The sequence below is a fragment of the Saccopteryx bilineata genome, chromosome 4 (genome assembly GCF_036850765.1).
Source record: "Saccopteryx bilineata isolate mSacBil1 chromosome 4, mSacBil1_pri_phased_curated, whole genome shotgun sequence".
In the NCBI taxonomy this organism is placed as follows: Eukaryota; Metazoa; Chordata; class Mammalia; order Chiroptera; family Emballonuridae; genus Saccopteryx; species Saccopteryx bilineata.
In genome coordinates this window covers 153,785,743-153,801,236 of record NC_089493.1, presented here as the reverse complement: position 1 = coordinate 153,801,236, position 15,494 = coordinate 153,785,743, and positions in this window count along the sequence as shown.

Below are 15,494 nucleotides of genomic sequence, written 5' to 3'. Positions count from 1 at the left end.
GGAAAACATCCCAAGGGTGTGAGTAATGGCATGCATGCTGGGTCAAGACCATCTGATTGCTGCCTTTGTGAAACAAAGCCCAAGACAAACAGAGGCTGAATTTGGCCAAAAGAACAAGGGTTAGTTTAGAGCCTTGTTCTCTCCCCTTCCTTACCAAAATACCTACTTTTAAGTCTAAGGGTGGCATGTGGTCCACTTCTGGCCAATGACACGCAGGGAGAAATTTGCTCCAGGGTTTCTGGAAATATTTCTCTCTTCAACAATGGCAACAATGGCAAGGGAGGCAGAGAGATGTCTCCCGCTTGTGTTGTACAGTCAATCCCCAAGTTACAAACATCTGACTTATGTGCAACTTGTACTTACGAATAGAGCACCATAAGGGCTATTGGGAACCAACTGCAGTTAACATCAGTGAAAATGACATCATAGAGTTATGCGACAACCATGGCAAAGAAGTAACCCATGAAGACCTTATGGAACTAGAGCAGCAGATTATAGCATTTAGGGAAGAAAACAGGGGCCTAGAAACTCCAGAACCGAAAGAGTTTTCTACAACAGAGTTAGCTGATGCTTTTCATCTCACTGAAGCAGGAATGGCAAAGTTAGAGGAGCAAGATCCTGATACAGAGAGACTCACTAAAGTTTACTGTACAGTTACCAAATGCCTGAGGTGCTGCAGGGCCATTGATGATGAGAGAAAGAAAAGCCCTGTACTAACCTCCCTTGATGCCTGCATCAGGGAACTAACTCCAGACCCTGACCCATTAGCTTAGTTGGTTAAGAACGTGGTCCCAAAACAACAAGGTTGTGGGTTCGATCCGCGGTCAAGGCACATAAAGGAGCAACTCAATGTTCCTGTCTCTCCCTCTCTCTCAAAATAAACAAACAAACAAACAAACAAACGAACAAACAAACAAACAAATAAAATAAAGAAACTGACTCCAGCTTGACCTGTGGTGGTGCAGTGGATACAACGTCGACCTGGAATGCTGAAGTCACTGGTTTGAAACCCCGGGCCTTCCTGGTCAAGGCACATATGAGAAGCAATAACTATGAGTTGATACTTCCCATTCATCCCTCTGTCCTTCTCTCTCTCTATCCTCTCTCTAAAATCAATAAATAAAATCTATTTAAAAAATTATTATTTATTTATTTATTCACTTCTGTAGAGAGAAGAGACAGAGAAAGAAACAGAGAGAGAGAGAAGGGCGGAGGAGCAGGAAGCATCAACTCCCACATGTTCCTTGACCAGGCAAGCCCAGAGTTTCGAACTGCCAACTTTGGCATTCCAGGTTGACACTTTGTCCCCTGTGCCACCACAGGTCAGACAATAACAAAGGTGGATTAAGGTCAGTTGAGGCCCCGGGTGCAGAAGAAAATATTGGGCCCCTTGTCATTAGAAAAAAGTATAAAGTTGGGGTTTTGCAGGGTCTTTCAGAAGTTGGGGCCCAGGGCATGCGCCCACTGCACCCACCATTAAATCTGCCTCTGGGCAATAAATAAAATCTTAAAAAAAATTACAAAAAAGGAAACTGACTCCTGACTCCAGTTCATCATCTTTTGCATTATCCAAGATTGTTTAAGGCTGTATTTAAAAATGTTTAAGTATTTATATGCACAGAAAGGTAAAAATAATACTATGTTAAGACAAACATCTGTCTAACTTGCATTTAACAGGTAAATGCAACTGTTTCAACTTACACACAAATTCAACTTAAGAACAAACCTATAGAAACTATCTTGTTTGTAACTCGGGGACTGCCTGTACTTCCAGCCCCTGAATACAGTCGTGTGATGCCTGGAACTGCAGCGCCTATCGCAGGACCAATGAGAGAGAATTCGAGACATCAGCCTTAAACTATGACATTATTAAGCTGCTGCACCCACTGCCAGAGGCAGATTAAGGTTGGTTGAGGCCCCTGGAGCAGAAGGAAATATTTGGCCCCTTAACAAAAAGAGAGAGAGACAGGGAAAATAAAAATACATGTTAATCATATTTTTAAATAAATAATTTAAAAAATATTTTAAATAAATAACTTAAAAATATTTTTAAATAAATAATTTTAAAAATATTATGTACTATTAATGTTAAAATTGCACCTATGAAACCAAACTTGGTGCTATGAGAAAAAAGTGTAAAGTTGGGGTTTTGGGGGCCCTTCAAAAGTTGGGGCCCAGGGCGTGCGCCCGGTACACCCGCCATTAAATCCTCCTCTGCCCACTGCAGCCACCACCCTCTTCTGGACTTTTAGTTATGTGCAAACATAAACTATTTTCCCAGTATTCTGTTTGTTGCAAGTCAAAACTTTGTAGTCCACTTGACCAGTAATGGCACAGTGGATAGAGCTTCAACCCAGAATGCTGAGGTCTCTGATTTGAAACTCCAAGGTCGCTAGTTTGAACATAAACTTGTAGGCTTAAGCATGAAGTCACCAGCTTGAGCGCAGGGTCACTTGTTTGAGTGTGGAATCATCGACATGATCCCAAGATCACTGGCTTGAGCCCAAGGTCACTGGCTTCAGCAAGGTGTCACTGGCTCAGTTTGAGCCTCTCTCCTCGTCAAGGCACGTATGAGAAGCAATCAATGAACAACTAAAGTGAAGTAATTATGAACTGATGCTTCTCATTTCTCTCCTTCCTCCCCATCCTTTTTCTTTCTCTCCTTCTCTTCACCCCTAAGAAAAATAAGTCTTTGTAGTTCATACAATATATACAGATAAATTTAGATTGTCAAGAATTTAGGTTAGAGACCTTGAAGCGCCCTACGATATAACTACTGTCAGCCCTCTGTATCCACAGGTTCTACATCATAAATTTAATCAACCATGGATCTAAAATATTTGAAAAATGTTACGTTGTTGCTGACATGCACTATATATGGTTCCATCTGTACTGAACATGTACAGACTTTTCCCCTTGTCATCATTCCTGAAACAATACAGTATAACAACTATTTACACAGCATTTATACTGTGTTAGGTATTATAAGTAATCTAGAGATGATTCAAAGTATACAGGGAGATATATATGTAGGTTGTATGCAAATACCACGTCATTTTATGTAAGGGACATGAACTTCTGAGGATTTTGGTATCCAGAGGGGTCTTGAAACTGATCTCTGGCTCTGGCCAGTTGGCTCAGTGGTAAAGCATCGGCCCCATGTATGGATTCTGAGTTCAATTTCTGGTCAGGATACACAGGAGAAAAGCCCATCTGCTTCTCCACCTCTCCCTCTCTCACTTCTCTCTCTCTCTCTCTCTTCTCCTCCTACAGCCATGACTCAATTGGAGTGAGTGGCCTCAGGATCTGAGGATGGCTCCATGGCTTCACCTCAGGCTCTAAGAAGAGCTCAGTTGCTGAGCAACGGAGCAACATCTTAGATGGGCAGAGCATCACCCCCTAGTCGGCTTGCCAGGTGGATCCTTGTTGGGGTGCATGCGGGAGTCTATCTGTCTGCTTCCCTACCTCTCATTTAAATAAAAAAAAAAAGAAACTGATCTCTGTGGATATTGAGAGATGACTGCATATCACCATGTTTGGGGAAAGGGTGGGAAATGGCTTCAAATTACTCAATCAGATTATGAAAAGGATGTTAAGGAGAAAGATAAATCAAATTTAGCTCTTCACTGATTTGTTTGTGTATTTATTGAGTTTGTGTTATTTGACAGGCACTATGCTCCTGGGAATACTTTGATGAAAGAGGTGGACAAAGTCTCTGCCTCCCTTTAGTGTGTGCACTTCATAAAAAAAACTCATGAAAAAGATGAATACTGAATGGTAAGATACAGTTTGGAGATAGTGGGAGTTCTGAGTTTAAGAATTCACAATTTTACTTTTTCCTTACACTCTAGGAATCCCTTTATTGAAAAACCTTCCTAATGAGATATGCAGAAATTCTGAAATACAAAAATATAATAAAAATATGAACACTCTTCTATCTTTAAAAGGTTGTCATGGCAAGGTGAATGGATTACAGTGGACATATGGCTCTGAGAGAATATTCTTTGAAAAGAAAATAAAAACAGAGTTAGGAATACCATACAAGCCAAAATTATTACTGCCTTTAATATAGTAATATATATCTAAATTATACTAAGAATTAAGGATAATAGACATTTAAGAACAGTTTGCAAAATTATATATAATAAAGAAGAAAATATCTTGGACAACTTCCTCATTATTTTATTTCAAATTTATTAACCTGCCTGAATCCTCACCCAAATTCTCTGCCTTTTGTTCTCAGTAGAGCAAGTGTCCCTGAGCCTATGAGCAGCTCAACCCCCTCGACACACTGGGTTCCATCTAGTCAAGGATGGTGCTTTCAATTATTCTCTCTCCCACGTACCATACCTCTCTGTCTCTTTCTTCTGGTTAATTCTCACCACTGTAGAACAACAATCTAACATTTACAGCATTTTCTATCTTTAAAGAAATTCTTTTAGACTTATCAGGTGGTGGTACAGTGGGTAGAGTGTTGGCCAGGGATGCTGAGAACTCTGGTTTGTAACCACAACATTGCTGACTTGAGCAAGGGGTCACTTGGTCTGCTGTAGCCCCCCGGTCAAGGCACATATGAGAAAGCAATCAATGAACAACTAAGGTGCCGCAACGAAGAATTGATGCTTCTTGTCTCTCTTCCTTTGTGTCTGTCTGTCCCTGTCTGTCCCTCTCCCTCTCCCTAAAAAAAAGAGAAAAAAGAAAAAAGAAAAGAAATTCTTCTAAACACCCTAAAGAATTGATTGACTCATTTCTCACTAACAATTTTCTCTTTGATTTCAATAAACCAGGCTTTTAGCCTCTATATTTCACTGTACCTGCCTGTGTCAAAGTCACCAAGAACCTGTCACCATATTCTCCATGCTCACTCTCATCATAACTGCTCACTCAGCAGTATTTGACAGAGAGTTGGCCATTCTTTCTTTCTATGAGGTTGAACTATATGGAATTTCTGGTTTTGTAGTTCTAAAGCGATTTAGGCAATTTCATCTGGTGCAATATAATAGCAATTCTTTTTTGGTTAACTTTCTTGATTCCAGTGTCCAGCGTTTCTCCCCCCCCCAATTCGGTATCTATTCCTTATCAATCTCATTCCTACCTTTATCACCTTGGCTTAACCTTAATTCTGTGTCACAAGCCCTATTTCTCCTCTAGCTGTAGTCTCCCTCCAGGAGTTCTCACCTATCCTTGGGGTGTAAATACCTTCTTTGTGCTGATGTCTCTTGTATTTATATCATTGAGCTTCCTCTTCTATGAGGTACAGATACATATATGCAACTACCTACTCACCAACTAATTTTGATACTTAATCAGCATCTGAAACTTAACCCAGCCAACATAGAATTCTTATTTTCTAGCCCAACATGCCCACCCCTGAGCCTTCTTCATTTCGGTAACGGCGCCATGATGTTGCTAGATGCTCAGCCCAACAACTAGGAGTCATTCTGGATTTCTGCCTTTTCCAAATCTCCCACCTCTAATCTATCAAAGTTTTCTTGATTTTACCTCTAAAATAATAGCAGATTCACCCACTCATTTCCATTTATAGTACCAATATCCTAGAGCAGTGTTCCTGAGCCTTGGCATTTTGAGTGGAATTATTTTCATTGTGGGGGGCTGTCTTGTGCATTGTTGGGTGCTTGGCACCATCATTGGTGTCTGTCTATTAGGTGCTAGTAGCACCCCAGTTTCCAACTGGGACAACCAAAAATGTCTCCAGGTATTGCCAAATATGCCTCAGAGCAAACTTGCCCCTGGCCGACAGCCAGTGCTCCAGAGCTATCTGCCACATCTTGCCGGGGTCCAGCTCCGGGGTGGGGATCCAGGGGTCCCACAGGAGGAGACAGCGTCGGCGAAATCGAGTGAGAGAGCCGAATTCTTTTCTTTCTCTTTATTCTCTAGTTAGCATTTACTTCCAGGCATCTCTGCCAAATGCTGGTCTAGCTTTCTTTTTATGCACACACACTAAGTTACAATCACATTGTATTTTGTTTCACTATGGTTACATGTTTCCAGATAACAGTTAATTCATATCTATAAACTATAAATCAGGTGGCAAATCATTCAAAGTACAACTACAAAATAACTTGAATAGCGATAACAACATTGGTAAAAGCTTTTAAAGGATTAGTACTAACTAATAACTCAACTCTACTGTTGTTGTGAGTCAAGGGGCAGAGAGAGATTAACAGACAAAATCATTAACGATTAGCAAAGGACCACCGCTTGCTCAGGCAAATGGCCTTGAGTTCATGCAGTGTCCTAATTTTTCTCACAAGACTTCAAAAGGCTTGCTTATTAAGAAATTGTCATAACATTGAGTAACTTTTGCTTAAAGATATATAGAGTGCACCTGCAAGATAGCTTAGTAGCAACATAATATCAGAAGGCATTAATTGCTATTGCTTCTATGGATCCTTCCATATTTCTCTTTATTATCTGAACAAAAAAACCTTGCAAAGTATATAAATCTCATGAGAATGTCTCACTGAGAAAACCCAGTAACTGCCTTTAGTCATAAAACAAGTCTCTTAGCAAAACATTCTTTTCTTGCCGACTGTGCTCCCATCCAAGGCCACGCAACAGGCCACTTCACTACACTTTACCTAAGATTCTAATGTCTAGTTAAACTTTATTCATTTACTATATTCATACACTAGTTAAGTTCTTACTTTATTCTTTCTAACATGATTAATAAGAAGAAATTCTCCTACAAACTTAACCCTTTATGAGGGATATTATGGCCAGCCTCTTATATTTATGAGCCCAGTTCAAGGGGCTTACAGGCTTTTCTGTGGAACTTACACCTTCTGTCTCATTTCCAAAGAAATTACTACAAATCTACAGGGAAAGCACGGTACTATTATCCCTGTGCCACAAATAATAGCACACACCCAGAAAAAGGGGGAATATAAGGCCAGATTAATTCAAAAAGTCAAAGGGGGAAGTATCATTGTGCCTTTCCTTTGCGGTGACTTTGTTAACCCACAGCCATTGATCTTCACTGCTGTGACTTTGTCAATCAGCAGTTTTTGATCTTCTTCTGCTGTGACCTTGTCAGCCAGCAGTTGTGGGTCTTCTCCTGCTGTGACCTTGTCAGCCAGCAGTTGTGGATCTTCTCTGCTGTGACCTTGTCAGCCAGCAGTCGTTGATCGGCTCCCGACAACATCTTACAGGGATGACTGTGATAGCCAACCAAGCACGTCTCCTTGCTTCTACTGTTGACCTCCTACATGTAATCCTCCTAGTAAGATGAGTTTTTCAAAATCATAAATCAATTCACATCATTTTCCTGATTAAAGCATTTAATCAAAACAAAACCAAACTCTTTATGTGGTTACAGCCATTGCTCATATCTGTGATCTCATTCATACAATTCACTGTATTCTAACCCACATCATTCCTCAAACATACTGGGCTCATTACACTCTAAGAGCCCTTGAATTTGTTCTTCCTTCTGTCTGGAGTACTTTTTTTTATCACTGAGCTCACAGCTTTCATGTTTCCTTCTAAAAAAAGTAGATCACAGCCTGATGGGTGATGATGGTGCAGTGTGTAAGGTGTCCACCTAGAATGCTGAGGTCCCTGGTGTGAAACCCTGAGGTTGCCAGCTTGAGTGCAGGGTTGCCAGCATGAGCATGGGGTCATCGACATGATTGCCAAGGTTGCTGGCTTGAGCCAAAGATCACTGGCTTGAGCAAGGGGTCACTGGCTCAGCTTAAGGACTCCCTTCAACACCTGTCAAAGCACATATGAGCAGCAATCAATGAACAATTAAAGTGAAGCAACTACTAGTGGATGCTTCTCATCTCTCTCTTCTCTCACTCTCCTCCTTACTTCCTCTTTTTCTCTCTCTTAAAAAAAAGTGGTAGATCACAAACACTTTACTTAAAATATTCTGTAACCCAGCCCAGCTCTGTGACATGTTTTTCTTAGCCTTTTCACTCACTTGGGGTATATCATTCATTTATTTGTTTGTATGTTTGTTGTTTATCTTCCTTCAGTGTACTGTAGGCTCTATAAAGGCAATATCTTTGTTCACCACAGAATTCTTAGTGTATATTATTCATTAATTGAATGAATAGATGAAAAATTCAAACAATTCAACTTGATATTAATGTGAATTTGAATAACGTTATGGGTGGTAGTCACAGCTGGATGTGCCAGCCCATAACTGTAAGGTCTTTGGTGATGTTATCATAAAATAATAACTCCTAGCAATAATTTTCTGTAAGATGACTTCATTAGATGATGTCTAAGGTCTTGTGTGGGTCTAAAATTCACCTTGTAGCTTTTCAGATAATTGGATTGTATCACATTCCATCTATGTATAAAATGAACTTCTTGACACCCTTCATTTCTTTTGCAGAAAATTGTGAGAATTTCCTATGGAGGAGGGTAAAAGCTGTTTTGGATACTCAACTTTTTTTTGCTTTTCTTACCACAAAGTTTCCATAAAACACAATGGAATCAGGAAATCTTGTTTGGAGCCTGCTCAGAAATCCCACGATCCTTTAATAATAGCTATCTCAGGACCGATTTACAATGTAGACAAAGTATTCACCAAAAATATTACGTTTTACTGAATATATTTTTGATTTTTCAGAACAGTACACTGGAGATATATTCAGTGTAACAACTCTTCACCAAGTATTTGTAGAGAGCCTACTATGTGCCTGGAAGTATTTTAGGGGTTGCGATCCAACCACAAACAATAGAAGCAAGTCCCTGCCCTCACAATATATACAAACAGCAATAGGTGTTAAGAAAGAGAAGAAAAATGAAGCAGGAAATGGGTATAGATTGTGAGCACAGTAAGCAGTCTATTTCATATTGATAGTAAAGGTGGCCTGACCTGTGGGGGCACAGTGGATAAAGCGTTTACCTGGAATGCTGAGGCCACGGGTTCAAGGCCCAAGGCTTGCCCAGTCAAGGCACATATGAGAAGCAGCTAGTTGCTTCTCGCTTCTCCCCCCTTTCTCTCTCTTCTCTCTCTAAAAATCAATAAATAAAACCTTAAAAAAAAGGATAGCAAGAGTAACCTCTTTGCTTTGAGGTTCATATTTAAATACAGACTTAAATTAAACGAGAAAGCAAAAACTCATGTAGGCTCATGTAAAATTTAAATAATGTGCCTATCTGGGAGAAGAGTAGTTTCCAGGCAGAAAGAATAATAAGTACAGAAAAAGAGGAATGACAAAAGGTCAGTGGGTTGGAGTAGAGAGAGTGGCAGGAATTAAAGTCAGAGAAATAGTATATGACATTGGATTGTACTTTAAAAATTATTTTAAGGTAAAAATTTATATGCAGCAAAGCGCACAGCTCCTAAGTACACAAATGAATTATACAATATTTCCATCACCTCAGAAAATTATCTGACCCCTTCCAATCATTCCAATTCTCCCATAGGCAACCATTGTTTGAATTTCTATCACTAGAGATTGGTTTTATTGGTTTTTGAACTGCATTTATTTATTTATTTATTTATTTATTTTTTGATTTTTTTTTTTTTTTGAACTGCATTTAAAGGAATCACACAGTATATACTCTTTTGTGTCTGGCTGCACAGGTTTTTTTATTTTTATTTTTTTATTTTTCAGATTCATCCATGTTGTTATGTGTAGCAGATGCTTTTATTTCTGTGCAGTATTCCATGTGTAAATGTATCATCATCTGTTTATCAAATCTCATTGATATTTGTATTATTTTCAGTTTTTGGATATTGTGAATGGAACTGCCATGAATATTTAAATATCAGTCTTTTTGTGGACATATGTTTTAATGTATCTTACATAAATACTTAAGATTGAGATTTTGTGGTTAAAGATCAGGTGCGTGTGTCACTATATAAAAAACTGCCATATCAATTTCTTCAAAATGATTGTGCCTTTTACACACCCATTGCAAATGTATAAAAGTACTAGGTCCACAGTGTTGTCAGTCTTTTTTTTTTTTCCTTAGGTGAGAAGAGGGGACATAGGCAGTCTCCCTCATGTGCCTGGACCTGGATCTACCCGGTAACCCCATCTGGGGCCAAAGCTCAAGTAACAAGCTATTTTTAGCACTTGAGGCTGATGTGCTCCAATGGAGCTATTCTCAGTGCCTGGAGCCACACTCGAACCAATCAAGCCACTTGCTGTGGAAGGGGAAGAAGAAAAGAAAGGAGAGGAGAAGGGAGTGGGAGAAGTAGATGGTTACTTCTGTGTGCCCTGATCAGAAATCGAACCTGGGACATCTATATACTGGGCAGATGCTCCATCCACTGAGCCACTGGTCAGGGTCATTATTGTCTCTTTAAGTTCAGCTAAGTGGGGGTAAAGTAGTATTTTTCTTCTTGATTTAATTAGTATTTTCCTGACAATGAGTGATGATAAGCCCTGTGTCATGTGCTGCTGGATACTTGTTTTATCTTTTTTTCTGAAGTACCTCTTCAAGCTTTTTCTCCCACTTTTATTTGGTTGTCTTTTTATTATTGATTACTAAGATTTCTTTACATATTCTGCTTGTCTACGTGATGATACAGAGTCTGTCCTAAAGAGGATCGATCCTCTTGGGTGTGCTTTACTATGCAATATGAAAACTGTCACATTTGGTGCTCATTCCCATATGGACATTTTCATGTGTTTATCCCACTTCTTCTTGGGCCTGATCTTCCAATATTTCTTCTTCCATGTTCCTGACTAGCATGCTAACCTTTTGCCATTGCCTGTGATTCTGTGTATGCTCAGCCCCTCTGGGCATTGCCCCCTTGCAACTGGAGCCATTCTAGTGCCTGAGGCGGAGGCCATGGAGCCATCCTCAGTGCCCGGGGCCAACTTTGCTCCAATGGAGCCTTGGCTGCAGGGTGGGAGGGGTAGAGAGACAGAGAGGAAGGAGAGGGGGAGGGGTGGAGAAGCAAATGGGCGCTTCTCCTGTGTGCCCTGGCCAGGAATCAAACCCGGGACTTCCATATGCTGGGCTGAGCTCTGCCACTGAGCCAACCAGCCAGGACGAGCTCTGCTATTCTTACTATTAAGTCCTGGTCTTAGTTCTCAGCATTCTCTGTAGTCTCACTGCAGGAACTGGGGGCCTTTCTCAGTGCTACCAACAAAGGTCTTCTGGCTTTCCCACGTGGCTTTGTTCCCCACTAGGCTGGAATAGGTATGCTATTGAAATGGTACTGGAAGAATCAGTATGAACTCATGAATTTTAATTAAAGAGACAGTTGATGGCTAGATAGCAGGTAGACAGACGAGACAGATAGATAGATAGATTTCTGGACCAAGGCTAATATGTGTCTGTGGATGTATAGAGGGGCTTCTCACACAACACCAAACAATTCTCAAACATGAGCTGAATGCCCTACAATTAAACTCATTTAAACTGGCATCAGAGCCCACAGGTTAAGGGCTCAGTCCTAGAGGAATGCCACACACTCATGTTAGATGCCAGTTGCAAGTTCAGGTTTGTTACTTGTGCTTCTGACCAACTGACTGCAGATCAAAGTTTCCCAGGACTGCTTCTGACCAACTGACTGCAGATCAAAGTTGGGTTTAATTTGTTGGAGTGGCTCACTGAACTCTGAGAAACCCTTTACTCACTAGATTGCGAGTTTATTAAAATGATATAATTCAGGAATAGCCAAATGGAAGAGTTGCATAGGGAAATGTATGCAGGAAGGGGGAGGAGCTTCCTGCCTTCCCCGAGTGCACCCTCTTTTCTGCAGCTTCATGTATTCACCAACCGGAAGCTCTCAGAACATTGTCCTTTTGGGTTTTTATGGTGGTGTCTATGTAAGAACATCCAAACCTGGAGATAATTATTATGAGAGTATTTGAACTAAACTGTTAACATGCCAGGAAGCAAGATCTCAAATTTTCCACTTCACAATTAGCTTTTAATTATCATTTTTAGAGCATCAGTTGTACCTTGCAATTGTCACCTAATTTCTTTATCTTTATAATTAGTATTTCTTCACATTTTTGAAATGACTGCTACAGCTAAGGTATTCCTTTCCACTAGTATACCATCCCTGTTCACCACTGGTGAAAGTTTTAGCAATTGCCAGTGGCTATCTGTGCTCCACTTTCCGGAAGTGGTGAGGTATTCCTAGCCTGATAGTGGATGATCCAGCTCCCAAATTCCATCCACATTGCTTTTCTTGAATCATTCCTAGCACCAAATGTTACAGGTTGGTTACCTTGAAGCAGATTCTAAGATAAATGTGAGCATGCTAGTGACTTAGGACAACTGCTATTTTGGGCCATTATTTTTCAGATATTCTTTTTGCCCCACTCTGTCTCACTTCTCCTTCTTCAACTCCAATTACACATATGTTAGATTACTTGGGATTGCCTACAAGTCACTAAGGCTATCTTCATGTTTTAAAAATCTCTTTCTGTTATACATAAAAAAAGTAAAATTAAACCACTTTCTTAAACCATATACTAAAATAAACTCAAAGTGGATTAAAGATTTAAACATAAGACCTGAAAACATAAAACCTCTAGAAGAAACAGGCAATAAACTGTTTAACATTGGTCCTAGCGCTATTTTTTTGAATATTTCTTCTTGGGCAAAGACAACATAAGCAAAAATAAACAAATGGGACTACATCAAACTAAACAGCTTTTACACCACAAAGGAAACCATCAACAAAACAAAAAGGCAACCTATTGAATGGGAGAAGATATTTGCAAATAATATATCTGATAAGGGGTCAATATCTAAAATATATAAAGAACTCAAATAGTTCATCATCAAAAATATAGACAATCTAATTTAAAAATGGGCAGAGTACCTGAACAGACATTTTTCTTCAAAGAAGATATACAGATGGCTGACAGACAAATGAAAAGCCTCTCAATATCACTAATCATCAGGAAAATGCAAATCAAAACCACAATGATATGTTACCTCACACCTATGAGAATGGCTATTATCCATAAATCATATCTTTAAAGTGTTGGTGAGTATATGGAGAAGAGGGAACCCTCATGCACTATTGGTGAGATTGCAAATTGATGCAGCTACAATGGAAAACAGTATCAAGGTTTCTCAAAAAATTACAAGTAGAACTACCACAGCACCCAGCAATCCCACTTCTGGGTATTTATCCAAAGAGACCCAAAACACGAGTTCAAAAAGACATACGCACCCATGTGTTTACTGTAGCATTATTTCTAATATTCAGGTTATGGAAGCAGCCTAAATGTTCATCAATAGACAAATGGACAAAGACAAAGTGGTACATATATACAATGGAATATTATTTATACTTAGCAAGAAAAAGAATAAAATCTTACCATTTGCGACAACATGGATGGGCTTAATAGGTATTATGCTAAGTGAAACTAGTCAGACAGATAAAGACAAATACCATAGGTTTCACTTAAATATGGAATCTAAAAAAACAAAATGAACAAATGAAACAAATAAACTTATAGGTACAGAGAACAAATTGATGGTCATCAGATGGGAGGTCATTGTGGGATGAGTGAAAAAGGTAAAAGGGTTAAGAAGTTCAAATTGGCAGTTACAAAATAGTCACTGTGATGTAACAAACAGCTTGAGGAATATAGTCAATAATATTGTTTCCTGACCTGTGGTGGTGCAGTGGGTAGGGAGTTGACCTGGAACGCTGAAGTCGCCGGTTCGAGGCCCTGGGCTTGCCTAGTCAAGGCACATATGGGAGTTGATGATCCCTGCTCCTTCTCCTCCTCTCTTTCTCTCTATCTCCTCTCTCTGAAATGAATGAATAAAATCTAAAAAAAAAAATAATAATAATATTGTAATAAATGTGTATGGTGTCAGATGGGTACTAGATTTATCAGGGTGATTACTTCATAAGTTTGTCAATGTTTAATAATTTTATCCTACACCTGAAATGAATATATTATATGTCAATGGTAATCAAAAATAAATTAAAAATTAAATTAAATTAAGTTAAAAAATAAAATGGAGATAGCACCGCCAAATCTTTCTGCTCTTTACATTAGACAATTTTTATTAATCTGTTTACAATTTCACTAGTCATGTCTTCTGCAAACCATAACCTGATGTTTAGACTATCCGGTGAATTTTTCATTCCAGATATTATACTTTTCAGTTTTAAAAATATCTAGTTTTTTCATTTTAATTTCTCTGCTGATACTCCTCATCTGTTCATCCTTATGACCCTTCATCTCATTTTTAAACGTAATTATAGTAATTGTTATAAAGTTCTTTTCTCTTAATTCCAACCTTTGGGTTTTCTTGAGATCTGTTTGTATGCATTAGAGAATTTTGAACAGAAAGTAATGTACTCTGAAATTAAGTTCTTTATTTTTTTAAAGTATTCCTGATTGCCATGTGGTCAATGGACTTTGGGGTTCAAAAATCAAAGAATGGGCATAGTTTATGAGGATAGTGTTATCATCAGTGGGATGATAGTGGCCTGGTCTCGGGTGGTAGCTGCTGTGGAGAGGGTTCTGACCTCAGGTCTTGCTGAAAGATAAGAAGGAACACTTTCATAATTAGTCTTCCAGAATAGACCTTTTTAATTAGTCAGCCTAGAAGAAGTACCTTTCTCTTATTAGCACAGATTTACATGTCTGCATAAGGAAGGCCTTGCAATGGATTGATATCTGCAAAACTGTAATTTTGTGTCTGATGCATTCAGCCAAGAGTTTTAAATGTGATCTAAGTTTGATGAGAAGTTAGAAAACAGACTATTTTCAATAGTTTAGGTACAAGTGAGTAAAAAGTGGTCTTCTCAGCACCACTCTTGAAAGCAGTGGTTCTCAACTGGGGGCAAATTTGCCCCCTGGGGGATATTCGGCCATGTCTGGAAACACTTCTAGTTGACTAGGGAGGAGTGGAGTGCTACTGGCATCTAGTGGATAGAGGGCAGGATGCTTTGAAACATCCTGCAAATACACAAGATAATGCCCGGGTGAAAAAGGTCTGCAATACCATTGCGAAACCCTGTTTGAAAGTTATTATTTTGTAAGAAGAGGAAATCATAACATCTAAAACATAATTTTATGTTTGGACTCGTGTGTCTTTCTTCCCAGGACTTGATGTTAAGAAGATTTTGTTCATAGTGTATACTTATCTACATAATTCTAGTTAATTATTATACCTTTAGAGTGTTCATAAGGCAGAGGATTATAAAGTCTTGGTTGTTACTCTTAAACCTCTTCATATATTGCAATTCCCCATCAAAATTCTCCTGGAAATTGGGTTCAGATAAAGGGAGGTCAAGATCTCACATCCATTACTAGAGATGTGCTCCATGGTGCTGAAAAAACATGAAATTCTGAGGCTGGATGGCTCTAAGGAAGCCTTTTAAATTCCGCTTTTCTTCTTAGTCTATTTATCAGTCTGTCCTACTGGTTTTAAGATTACTGCTCCCATCTTTGAGGCTTCATGCCTCCACACAGGGCTGACAGATAATGCGTCCTAGCCGGGTCAGTCGGGCAGCCCTGTGTCCCCCAAGCTCAACTTTAAACTCCTCGAGAACACCGCTCCTTCGAAGG